We start from the raw sequence: 12,803 nt of genomic DNA on the forward strand, positions 1-12,803 counted from the left end.
GTTATTTTGGAAGGAAGCAGGACTAACAGAGGGAGATTAAATAGATTCTAGAGAGAAGGAACCACATGTTTGTAAAAATAATATATTGGGGAAACCATAAGTCTCATTTGGGGGTACTCTTGGCAAGGCAACTTTTCTGACATTGCTGGACATTTTAATGTTCTTAGTTCCTGATTGTTAAATATTCTTTGTTTCCCCCAAATATCTGTGACAAGAAAAAATGTCCCTAAACATTTCTAAACACCTCCCAGGGGAGCAGTACCATTCCTGGAGGAGGACCATTGAGGTAGTATGTGCTTACTGTGAGGTGTGGTTGGAATTGAGAATGAAAAGGGAGGCTTGAGTGCAAATCATAAAGGTCTTGAGTGCCATGTTAAGAAGTCTGGGTATTATCTGAGGGTTTTGAGCAGGCAGTGGCTTTAATGAAGATAATTCTTGCAGAAGTTCAGGAGATGAGCTGGAGAAGGATAGAAAGTAGAGGAAGGCTCCGGTAGCACCTGCAGGTGGGAAATCATGTTCTGATGAAAGATTTGTGGGTAATGAATCCCAGAGACTGAAAACAGAATCAATGAGACTTGTGGAGAGAGAATCAACTTTGATCCTAAGGTTTCTAGCTAAGGTGCCTGGGTGAATAATTTTATCCTTAGCACAAATAAATGATAGAAATAAATAGAGTTAGAGGAAATTTGTATGTACTTCATTTCATGGAATTGTTGGATTAACAACTAGAGAGACACAACTCCTCCAAAGTATCAACAGATTAACTGATTTTTTGAAATACGTACCTTAAGGCATATGACTTGAGTTACCTAGTAATATGTCTCTCGTGGCTTTTGAACTCCCATAGGAGGATGGGTCCATCTTGAAGTGGATTCCTGTTCAGATTGCTTTAGACCACCTATGGCAAGGGGAGGTGGGATTTAAGTCCAGGAATATTGTGGTTTTTATTCCAGACTAATCAGTGCACAAGGAAGATGAGACAAGAGTGTAGATGGCTCCAGGCATTTATTCAAAGTTCTTTGCCTAGCGTTCTATTCCCTGTGTACAGACAGTAGGGTGACCGTATAAGGTATTTATTCCACCTGAGACATTGGGAATTGAAAGAGGCTGCTATTAATAACTATGCGGGCACATTGGGTGTAAACCAGGACTGTCCTGGGCAAACTGGAATGGATGATGATTCAGCCACACCTCACAGCGTATCAACAGGGTCGTCCTTAGAGAGGTGCTCTGAGGCAGGGGTTAACATACACATTTTGGCTAAGTTGATCCCTTTTCTCAGAAATGGAGAGGACAGCAGTGACTGTAAGTCAGCCTTGGAAAGAGAATCTACACGTGAAAATGGGTTTGCTATGCTTATGTTTATTGTAAGTGAATGCAATCAATGTTGCAATTTACTGACCTCAAAATCATTACTTATCTGGTCTAAGCGGGAAGTGCTTCCTAGAACAAGGCTCCTGTGAAGCAAAGTGAAAGTGGAAAATTATTTCTGAAGTCTCAGTATATGACTTTGGATGATCGTGGTTTGTTCTTAGTGATATTTGCTTTTTTTCATAGATGCTTTGCATATAGTGCATTGTTACTTGTATTCTCTTCAGAGGATGAGACAGATTTAAACCGGAAAAGCTGTCACAACCTTAGAATTTGAAATAAATCCCACTTTTTGTTTTAAGAGATTATTGCTAGACAGTAGAGAAGATTATACTTCAAGCAACAGTAGCTTTAAAATATCCTATGAGTGAAACTTGCTCATCTGTTTCCTAATCACAAGGCTAAGATTCCACTGTAAAGAAATACCTTTCTTCCAAAGGAACACTCACTCCATGAAGTGTTGACTAAGGTTGGCTTCTTGGTCCATACAGTGTGGAGCTTATAAAACCCAAACATGGGTATAAAACTCAACAATCATTTGAGGCACACTGTGGGGAGAAAATGTACCCTGAGACACTAAGAGCTGCCACTGTCTCCGATACTGTTAGTGAGACTTCGCTCATGTTTTCTTTTGCGTTCACTGACACTCATTTACATGAAAAAGCTTAATTCTGAAAATTATTACACATGTTTCTGCAGAAAGCTTAGAAAGTACATAGACCTTTCAAAAATAAAATCAAAAATAAAGATAAACACTACTTGGAGAGAACAAAAGTCAACATTTTAACTCCTACTCTTGACATTTTGCTTCTGTGCGTATTTATGTCTCTCCTTACAAATATGTCACTATTGTGTTTTGTAATTTGTTTTTTTTAACGTAATAAGTTATGAACATTTTTCAGGTCATTAAATATGACTGCATGCATTCTACTGAATGGATATACTGTATCTAGCTAATTCTCTATTGAAAATTTGCTTATAGTTTTTCGCCACTACGAGAACTTATATGAAGAATTTCCTTAGATATAGATTCTTTTGCTCATGTGCGTTTTTTTCTGTTTTATACTTTATAATATAAGCTTTTGAACATGCCATATTTTCCAAGCTTTACTGAGATATAGTTGATATGTAATCATAATACACATTTTAAAGATTTTAAGGAAATTGTACCCTTTCACATCTTTACTCATAGACATTTTCCCTTGAATCTCAGCAACCCTGAGTATTACTGACAAAAAGTGTAAAAATGCATTTTTTTTTGTTGTAATATGCTTTTCTTTGATACAAATGAAGGCAAACGTTTATTTTTTACATGTATATTTGCATTGTAGGATATTTGTCAGAACCCCTGGCCTTTTTTACCCCCTCTGTTTGCACAACTGTTTCGTTCTTAGTAATATAAGTAAACTTCAAATGAAGTATGAAACAGAATTATATGTTCACAGATCATAAGTGGAGTATTCAATGAATTATGACAAAGTGGACACTCATGTGTAACCACCACTCGAGAAAGAATGTTAGTGGTGCCCCAGGAACCCTCATTGTGTCCTTCCCAATCACTCCTCTTTCTCCTTCTTCAAAAACTGCTCTCCTGACTTGTAACCAGAACCATATAAAAGACTATTCACGACAACACTTGTCAGATTAGCTACAAAACAGAAACAACCCAAATGTCAGATCAATAGAATATCTAAAAAAGTATATACAGAAGTAGAGATGAATGAACTCCTGCAGCAAGCAGCAACATAGATGACTCTCACAACAGAACACTGAATGAAGGAAGCTATAAAAATAACATATACATTTACATACTTTTCAAAAATAGGTAAAATTAATCTACGGTGCTGCATGGCAGAAGTGGGGTGTCTTATTGATAGACATTTATTGAACATCTACTATGTGTTGGCTTTGTGTTAAGATACTTGGAGATATAATAATTGAGTAATAATTAGTTTCTGCCCTTGAGGTGCTTATGGCGTAGTGCAGTGATTCTCTACCAGGGGTGACCTTGCCCATTAAGGGAACATTTTAGTTGTGTTTGGAGACATTTTGGTTATTACAAGTGGAGGGGTGCACTGGTATCTAGTGGATAAAAGCCGTGGGTACTGCTCAATGTTCTGCAATGCACAGGACAGCCTCCTGCAGCAAAGAATTATCTGACCTGAAATGTCAATAGTGTTCAAGTTGAGAGAGCTGGCCTAGTGGAAAGACACATAGTTAATACAGTGTGTTATGTGGTAAAGGCTGCTAATTATTTAGCTTCCATTCGGTGCCAACTATGCTATCAGATGTACTTTTACTCATTTTATTTTACAAGTAAGTGTGCAGAGTAGGTTATGGTGTTTCTATTTGTGTGGAGAGAGTTACCAACCAACTTAGTAAAATACACTTTCTCATGGTTAGGGTGGATTTCGGCTGTGAAGGAGATGCCACTTGCAAAGACTGGGTGTTTTCAGAATTCTTAGGACTAAGTATTATGGGGGGAAAAACACATGGAAAGATATGGAGACACACACGAAAAATGATCCATTGTGAAGTAAAATTAAGGTGATTGAGTACAGTTCCACTGTAAAACCAGAAATGATGCTGGTAGGCTGGTGGGGACTAGATCTTTGCAGGCCTTATGTGCTAAGTTTAGGTAGTGGAAACATCCTGAAAGCCACGAGTAGTCAACGGAACATTATAAGTAAGGGAATGATAAGTTTATGGGTTTTGGAAATATATATTTTTTAGCAGCACGGAAATGGGCTAGAGGTGAATCAGCAATGAAGGCAGAAAGATCAATCTTGGTTAAAAAAAAATTGGAACAGCTGTATCCTCATTAGACCTTCCCTGATCAATCTGTATAAATTTTAACCTTCCCTATTCTAAGAGTTTCTTTCCTCCTTCTGTTCTTTATCCCTCCCTTTCTTTCCTCCCTCTTTCAAAAAAAAAAAACATTCTTTTCTTTTTTTCTTCTAGTTTTGTTGAGATATAATTGACATACAACACTGTATATTTTTTGGGGGGGGACATAGTTAGATTCTATTTATTTTTTTTAATGGAGACACTGGGGATTAAACCCAGGACCTTGTGCTTGCTAGGCACATACTCTACCACAAAGCTATTCCCATCCCCCTTTCCTCCCTCCTTCACTCATTCCTTTCTTCCTTCCTTTCCTTAGCACTTAGGGGTAACAAACATAATGTGTATTTTACTTACCTGTTTTATTTACCTCTTCCACTAGAATGTAAGTTGCAAGAGGGAAGAGATTTTTCCCATTTTGTTTATGCATCAAAGTCATCTGCAAAAACTGGTTGCTAGGACCTCCCCTAGAGTTTCTGAGTTGGTAGATCTGAAGTAATGCCCTGCGACTTACCTTTCCAAAAAGTTGTTGGGTAATGCTGCTGTGGCTGGTTCAGACTTCACTCCTGAGAACCACTGCTACTGTGTAATAATAACCTTGTCTCCACCTGTTGCTAATGATGGACTAGAAGGCTTTGCATGTAGTAAAAGACACATTTTAATACCCTATAAGCAGATGAAGGTAGCATGGAGAAGTGTGTTCTTCCCTGCATCCCTCATTAATCATCAATATCAAAATCAGTAATCATGTTTAAGGACTCTAAGTGGACCAGGGTAGATTACACTGGCTTTCAGATCAGGTTTCCGATGCTCCTGACTCTCCCCTCTGCTGGCTCCCTTCTCTGCCTCCCTCGCTTTCTCATAACTCCCTCTTCCTAATTCTGGAAGATTCCCAACACTTTATGCATCCTGGCACATACGGTATCTAATTTATAATTGTGTCTTGATATCTTAGAATCTAATTGTTTGGATTTTGGGGATAAAGGTTCTGACAAGATTCTGGTTGAAATAGAGATTCCGCATGAGTGGAAGCACTGTAAACCTTTATTCTGGACCATACTTTGACAGGAGGAGGAGGGGAGTGTTCATCCGCAGAAGAGCAGGATCCTGGCGACCACTTAGGCAGAGGTGCCTTCTCATGGCTCTGTCTACAGCTGGCTCAGCGACAGAGATCTGTCAGGGGTTCTAACTTACTTTTTGCTGTTGGATGAGCCTTATATTCTGAGCCCTCATGTCCTTATCTGTAAAACTAGAGTCTGTAATCATCACTGTAACATTCTGGGATTCTGAATGCCTTCAGAAATGACTGCTTTTTGTTATTCCACACCAGCCCTTCTCCTCAAACTCAGGGTAGGAATGGCTGTTCCAGTATTCTCTTAACAATCCTACGATGCAGATAAACATGTACATTTCACCCTATGATGTAGGTAAACATTTGCATTTTACCATTGGAAAGAAAAGCTCAGAATGGTTCAGAAACCTACCCAGAGACACACAGGATGAAACAGAATAGGATACAGGATTCTCTTACTCTAATTTCTGTGTTTCTTTAACCATACCTTTCTGCTTCTCCTGGAGAAAACAAAATAACAAAAAGCACATTATTAAATAAGTTTTAGATCTGATTTTTTTGGGTGGTGGGTAAGGTCTTCACCTTTAATTGGCACTCTTTGACAGGGTATTCTCTTTCTTCTTTTTTGGGGGGTGGGTGGGAGGTAATTAGGTTTATTTATTTATTTTGAGAGGTGGTTCTGGGGATTGAACCCAGGACCTTGTACATGCTAAGCATGTGCTTTACCACTAAGCTACACCCTCCCCCAAGACAGGGTATTTTCTTGAGCTGGTTTCTTCCCCAGAGAGGGAACTTGCCCTGTGGGCCATTCTGCAGAAGGTTAACAGGTTACTCCAGCTGGGGAAAGCTTATTGTCCTAAAGTGGCTTGACATTGAAAGAGCTGCTTCTGGCCAGTTAATGACCTGGGCAGAAGTTGACAAAGTTAAGGCATAGTTCCTTAGAGGGACCTTGCGGATGGCCCTCTTATCAGAAGATAATTGCGGTGTCATTACCTGCTGAGCCTCTTGATTCTCATGCTTTATTCTCAAGAAGAGCCATCTCTGCAAGAGAGCTGGCTGTATTTTGACGTCCCTATGACTGGGGTAAAACGTTTGTCAGTTGATTTTAGTTTTATGGGATCGTGTCTAAAAGCTTGGTCTCACCAGGGCCACAGCTTAATCGGCTGGGGTCAGCTAGTCCAGAGCTTGGCACTCTAATAGGTGTTCAATACATATGAATTGAACGACTGAAATGTCCGAGGTGGCTGGGGTGTCTGAGAGTAAGAGGGAGAGCTCAGTGATGTGAGCTGCTCTTCTGTGAAAGACACCAGTGCTTTAGTGATAACGAAGACTTACGTAGCACTTCCTTCTGGCTAAATCCTTTCAACCGCTTACAAAATAGGTACATGACTATCAGAAGCATGTAACCTGAGGCCTAGAGATGTTAAATTGCGTGTTCCTAGTCATGTAGTGGAGCTGACACAGAAATGTGTGTCTGCTGACAACCCGCGCTCGTTGTGACTGGGCTGCATGCCTCCTGGAATGCTTTCCAGTTTGTCTGAAAGAGGGATCACTTTATAAATTTGTGGAACAGATGAACTAAAAACCCAACTCCGACCCATGGTGATCTAGGAAGGTGGTGGTATAGCGGAGCGCCCTGGGAGGCCACTGTTTCCCAAGCGACAGCCCTTTTCCATCGTTCTTTTAATGAGAGAGCATCGATGATGAGGTAACTAGGTGATTCTTTGCTATTAATTTAAATTGAATATACTGTGAACTATTTCCTATCTTTTCATTCTGTAAACAAATTTCAGATAAAAATAAGCAACAGCATATTGCGTCATGCCAAGGAAAGGAAATAATAGTATATTTCAAATAGTTTTTAGAATAGAGGATGTTTTGTTCAGTTAACACTTTTGCTAATCAACCTGTGTGTGTGTGTGTGTGTGTGTGTGTGTGTGTGTGTTCAGAACCCTACAAGGCCTCTGTCAGACATGTGAAATTTCCCTTAAACTAATTAAAAATTGTATGTTTAGATCTAGAAGAGACCTAACTGATTCTATTCCCTCTCTCCCTCTCCCCCCAGCTCCCCAAAATGAACATGTTGAGGCTTGTGAAGGAAGTGATTCCCCAAAGTCACACAATTTGTCAGGAGCAGGGTGGCCTCAGTGTCTGAGATGCTGACTCCAATGGAATCTTCTTTTCATTATACTCTTCCTTAAAAATAAACCAGAAGATGCAGACAAAACTATTATACATAATTATAAACCTGTGTATTAGAAAAATCTCCACGTTTCTTTGACTATTTTTTAAAATAAGTGGTCAGTTTAAGTGTTTGAAATCCCATTAAGGATTTCAAGACATTAGATTTTCTAGAGAAATCAATTTGTGGTAAATCACTTCTTTAAAAGAACACTGAATTAGAAGGAACTCTAATTTGGGCCCTGATTTGAGTTTTGGCAGTAACTGGCTTTGTAAGCTTAGACAAATTACATACCACACCCTGGAATAACAGCCATTTAGTTCTAATAATTCTCATGACTATCTATTTAAAAATCACAGTAAGAGAGCAGTATTTGCTGTTGGCAGTTACCATTTTAATATTGATCTCTATGTAAGTTTGTATTTTAAGTTTAGTTTCTGCAGTGTTCAGTCTCTCCCTCCAACCTTCATCTCTTCTCGGTTTACAATTAAAGAGTATGTGTACTGTTTCTTAGAGAAAGATGGAAGAAAAAAAAAGACATAAGAGCTTCAGTGCAGTTTATAATAAATTGGTGACTAATTTGGAAATGGCGCTTTTTATAATCTATAGCATTTTTCTTTGTAACAAAATCATCTTCTTGCATTAAAATATCGAGGGTGGACTCTGTTTCAGTGTTTGTTCTAACCTGAAAGAGATCTAACATTAAATTTGTTAGTCAGCAGATACGTCTATGATCATCTGTTGTGTCAAGCACCCATACCCTGTGAATACTGAACAGAGTAGGATGTGCTCTGTTTTCTTCACGGGCTCTCCATGTAGTGGGGGATTATGGAGAACGTAGTTATTAACGACTGTGTGAGAAGAATTTTTGTCATGGGTTTCTGGGTGCTGGGAGGTTATGGGAAGTTCTGAGGAAACTTCAGCACGGCTAGGGTAAAAGGTAGCAGATGGGTATGTCTGGCAAGAAGGATCATGTGTTTTAAAATCAGGGCTTTGAACTGATTCTGGAAGTGAAGGGAAGCCCTTGAAAGATTTTAAAGCAAGAAATGACATGATTAACTTGTGTGTTTGAAAGTCACAGAGGTCTTTGTGTGACTGTACTAGAGTCATCTTAGTTTGATCATTGTAATCTGGAGCACCAGAATGCCTAAATCTCCAAGGATTTAAGATGTAGGCCAGATCGGGGTGATTATTAACACCATCAGTAATGGTTATTCACCTTCATGCTGCAGGTGTTGGATGTGCTATGGCATGACAGTGTTGCAAGACAGACCCTGCTTTAATTGTATTGGGTAACCCTCTAGAGAAAACGCAAAGTGTACTCTTTAATCCTATTTGATCTGGATGACCGATTATCTCAAATAGCTGTCCTAAGAGCTAGGATGGATATTTTCTCTGTGGTAAACATGGCTATGTGATTTTCCATACTACTTATAAAATATTTTTAAAGTTTTAATTAGGATACTGATATTTGGAAAGTTTAAAGTCTGCTCTGATATTTAAAAGTCTGCTTTTACTTTTTCAAGCTTACATTGAATTTTCTTGTGGATTTGGTATCTCTCTTCAAAAAGCCTATTATTTCAGGATAGACCCAAATTTGAAAGCATCGTTCTGTTAAAGGCAAATGCTACCTTGCACTCTGTTTCCCTTTGTGTAAGTAAGGCAGCTGTTTTGCACTTTAGTTTTTAAAAGTGTTTCATGTATATTCTTTCATCTGTTCCTGGCAGTCCTATGAGGAAGATAGTATTATCCCTGTTTACAAAGCAGGTGACAGAGGTTCTGAGAAGCCCACTGGTGAGCTGAGGCTTGGCTGCCAATACAGGGCACAGCGAAGACTGTAGCTACTTTTATCAGACGAGGTGGGCAGACATGACAAGGCCACCTTCACAAACAGGGCTGGGTAAAGACATCATCAGACCATAGAACTGGCTGTAAACATTGTGCAGGTGTTAGCCAAAAACATTGTTTTTGTAAAATTACTCTTTTTTTCCCTCTTCAATCAACCCCTTCACTGACAAGTCAATGCCATAATCAATTTAAAAGTTTATTAAAATAGGGTGGAATTTTGACCTATTGCTAACCAATAAAGTCATCCTTCTTGATTTATCAATATAGTGGGGGAAACATTGAAGTAACATTGTCCCTGTGTTGAAATAACTAAATTGCAGCATCCTCGTATTCATTTGAGCTTTGCCTTAGGTACAGAGCTGGATGGTGTATATAAGACAGTACTATGCCTTCCTAAGCTTAAATGCTACCATTTGGCGTTTTAACAAAATCCTTTTCTTTTTTTCCTTTTCCCTCCAGTGTGCCCAATGGATTTCAATCATTCTCTAGGTATCGTAGTCAGCAAACTATAACCATGGGCAAGATCTGGCTTGTCACCTTTTTGGTAGGACCCTTGAGAAAGAATAACTTCCAGATTTTTAATTGGTTAGAAAAAGTCAAAAGAAGAATAATATTTTATGACACACAGTAAAGATAACTAAATTTCAGGGCTTGGAAATTTTTACTGGAAAACAGTCCCACTTAATCACCTATGTATTGTCTGTGTCTGCGTTTGTTCTACAACAGAGTTGAGTTTAGACAGAGACCGCATGGCTCACAGAGCCCAGAATACTCCCTCTCTGGTCTTTTACAGGACAAGTTTGCCGTGTCCTTCTCTAGCCTATTTGCAGTGTGAAGGGATTAAGAGATTCTCCTTGTTTTCCTTGGATGGAGTTTGAGTGGAGGGCAAGGCATATATTAGCTTACATATGCTTTTCCATTTAGACGGGTGGAGAGATCCACATTTTCCAACATTTGGAAAAATTCAACTAAGTCTCAGGTCTGAAGTTTATTAGTCTGCTTTGGTTCCACCTTAATGTTGAGAGAACGACAAGTTACCAGAAAAGGAAATGCGTAACAAGTAACCAAGATGAGCCATCAGCTACTGGCAGGAATTTAAAATCTGATGAGATATTAATTTGCTTTATAATTTTTAAAACTTTTTCATTGCTGTCACATTCCTTTCCTACTTTATAATGAGGTAATTGTTCTTCTCTCTCACCCCCTTTAAATGCAGAAAAAAAAAGCCCTTTGAACACCTAGCTTTGTATTCCCAGCAAACGTAATTTCAGTTGTTTTGATAATGATTTCAAATATCCATCACTAGAATATATGAGAAATGAAGCCAACATTTTTATAGTACCTTATTATATGACCACATGATTTTACACAAGCCTCAATGTGTCTTCAGATTTCTTTGTGTGGGTGGTAAGATGTAATTTCTACATAGTCAAATGTTACCGTGAAGCTACCAGCAACGTATTTTACAAGTCTGAGGGTTTTTTTTTTTTTTTTAATGAACCATTGTAACACTTTGAGTTAAAAAAAATCAGGAGAAAACAGTTATTTTTGATGGCATATATATCCTCCAAATTTGAAATAAAGGGCACTTTTGGCATATAAAACAGATTTCTATAGTTACCTGAAAAACAATGTATGCAGTTCTGGATGGAATTCATTCATCCTACCTAATAGCAATTTGGGGTTTAAAATTACTGCCAGACCAGGATTTTTACTAACCCTGCGGTCATTGACTCAATGGCCATGACAGGCCTTCTTTAGTGCGTTTCACACATTGCACATCTTTACAGTGCGTAGGAAGGCGCACTGCATGCTTGAAGCGGTACCTGTTGGAGGTTAGGCTTATTTGGCTCTAGGGAGTGATCCAAGTTTTATGTGGTGCTTTTTAACCTTTTCTTCTTGTTCTCATCTTTAATTTGATACTCTGAACAATGCTATGATACAGGTCAGCCGGAGATTTTCCCTTCCTATGTGATGGTGAAGGAGTAGGGCACAGAGAGGATATGGTACTCCCCCCGCTAAATTCAAAATTACATTTAGATCTCAGTTTTCCTAAATCCTAATTCTGAATGTCTGAAGTAGATGACTTTCCACATAGGTATGCAACAAATGATTGTATTTTGTTTGTTTAGGTGTGTGACCTAAACAAGGGTAAAGCTACTATGTTTACTATCGATAGTGGTCCTTGGATAATGCATTTCATTTGAGTAATATATATATACACATACACATATGTATATAATTAAAATTTATTATATGACTGCATATGATACATAATTGAAACTTACTAATTATATATACATGTACACATACAATGTCCTGATATCTTATTTGACCTTCCACCCACCATCTTGGACTATCCTATGTGGCAAATTTTCACACTCATAATAGCTCACATTCTGTGTTCGCTAATTATACAGCAGATAACGTGCTAGGATCTTTGCCTCTGTTAAACCTGACTCCTCTCAACTATTCTGTGAGATAGGGTCTGACGTTTCCTCTTTTTTAAAGATGAGGGTACTGAGGCACAGAGAGCTTTCCTGACTTGTTCAGAGTCACACAACGGTAAGTGAGCCAAGATTCTAACTTCAGTCTGCTAACCGCTGTACTATTTGAAACGCCACTATATTCTCAACACAGTTCTTATTTCCTGCCTTTGGCTCTTGTTCTAAATCCTGCTCTGCCCTTGACAGAGCTGAATTTCACTCTTCGCTAACTCCCCTAACTAATAAAGGCAATCTTGCCTTAAATCCCTTCAGGTGGGTTTTACCCAGACTTCTTCCCTGGATCTTCTGTTAATTTTGTGAGATTAATGCTAGTTTTTCTACACCGTCACTCAAATAGTTCAGTTGTAAGTATGTAACACTGAATCTTGAAACCTTTAAATCTGTCCTTCATTTTCTTTAGGATGAAGTATAATGAAGCTTCTAATGAGCTGTGTGTAACTAGGAAAAAAATGTAATTTTAGATTTTAGGTCATAGTTTTCATCAATTCCTGTTCTTCTAATGGGATTACTGCAATAGTACACATCAGAAGGGCATGATTTGGGTAACATAAAGCTTAAAAATTTTATTTAGGGATATTTATAAACCATTGCAAGTTTTGAGAAGGAATGTTAAACAGTAGTATTTGAAGTTGTTAGAGAAGCCTAAAAATATTTAAACAATTTCAAGAAACCTCATATTAGGTTGCACAGCCTAATACTTTGCATGTGGAAAAAAATTGCTTAAAGTCTAATTTCAAGTGTCTTGGAATAACCGGTCTCTTGAATTTCTGTTTAAATTTCAGTACACTAAGCTGAGAAACCTCTAGGGTTTTGCAGGGGTTGACCTGATGCTCTTGGAGCATTGCAGCTACAACCTGAAGACTAAGGGCCCCCGTGGGTGTGTCTGCCACCCTCTGGAGGGAGGTGTTGGGGGGAGACATGACAGGCAGCTGGGGAACAGCAAGCTGTCAGGTTTTCACCATGTGCTGAGGAGCCTGAA

General features: G+C 38.6%; 1 protein-coding gene across 1 annotated transcript in view; it reads left to right on the top strand.

Annotated features, from left to right (window-relative positions):
- RSPO2 (R-spondin 2) overlaps positions 1–12,803 on the top strand; it is a 141,968-nt gene that overhangs the window by 73,308 nt on the left and 55,857 nt on the right. The gene's annotated exons all lie outside the window — the stretch shown is intronic.

This window comes from Camelus dromedarius, chromosome 20, assembly GCF_036321535.1.
Source record: "Camelus dromedarius isolate mCamDro1 chromosome 20, mCamDro1.pat, whole genome shotgun sequence".
Taxonomy (NCBI): Eukaryota; Metazoa; Chordata; class Mammalia; order Artiodactyla; family Camelidae; genus Camelus; species Camelus dromedarius.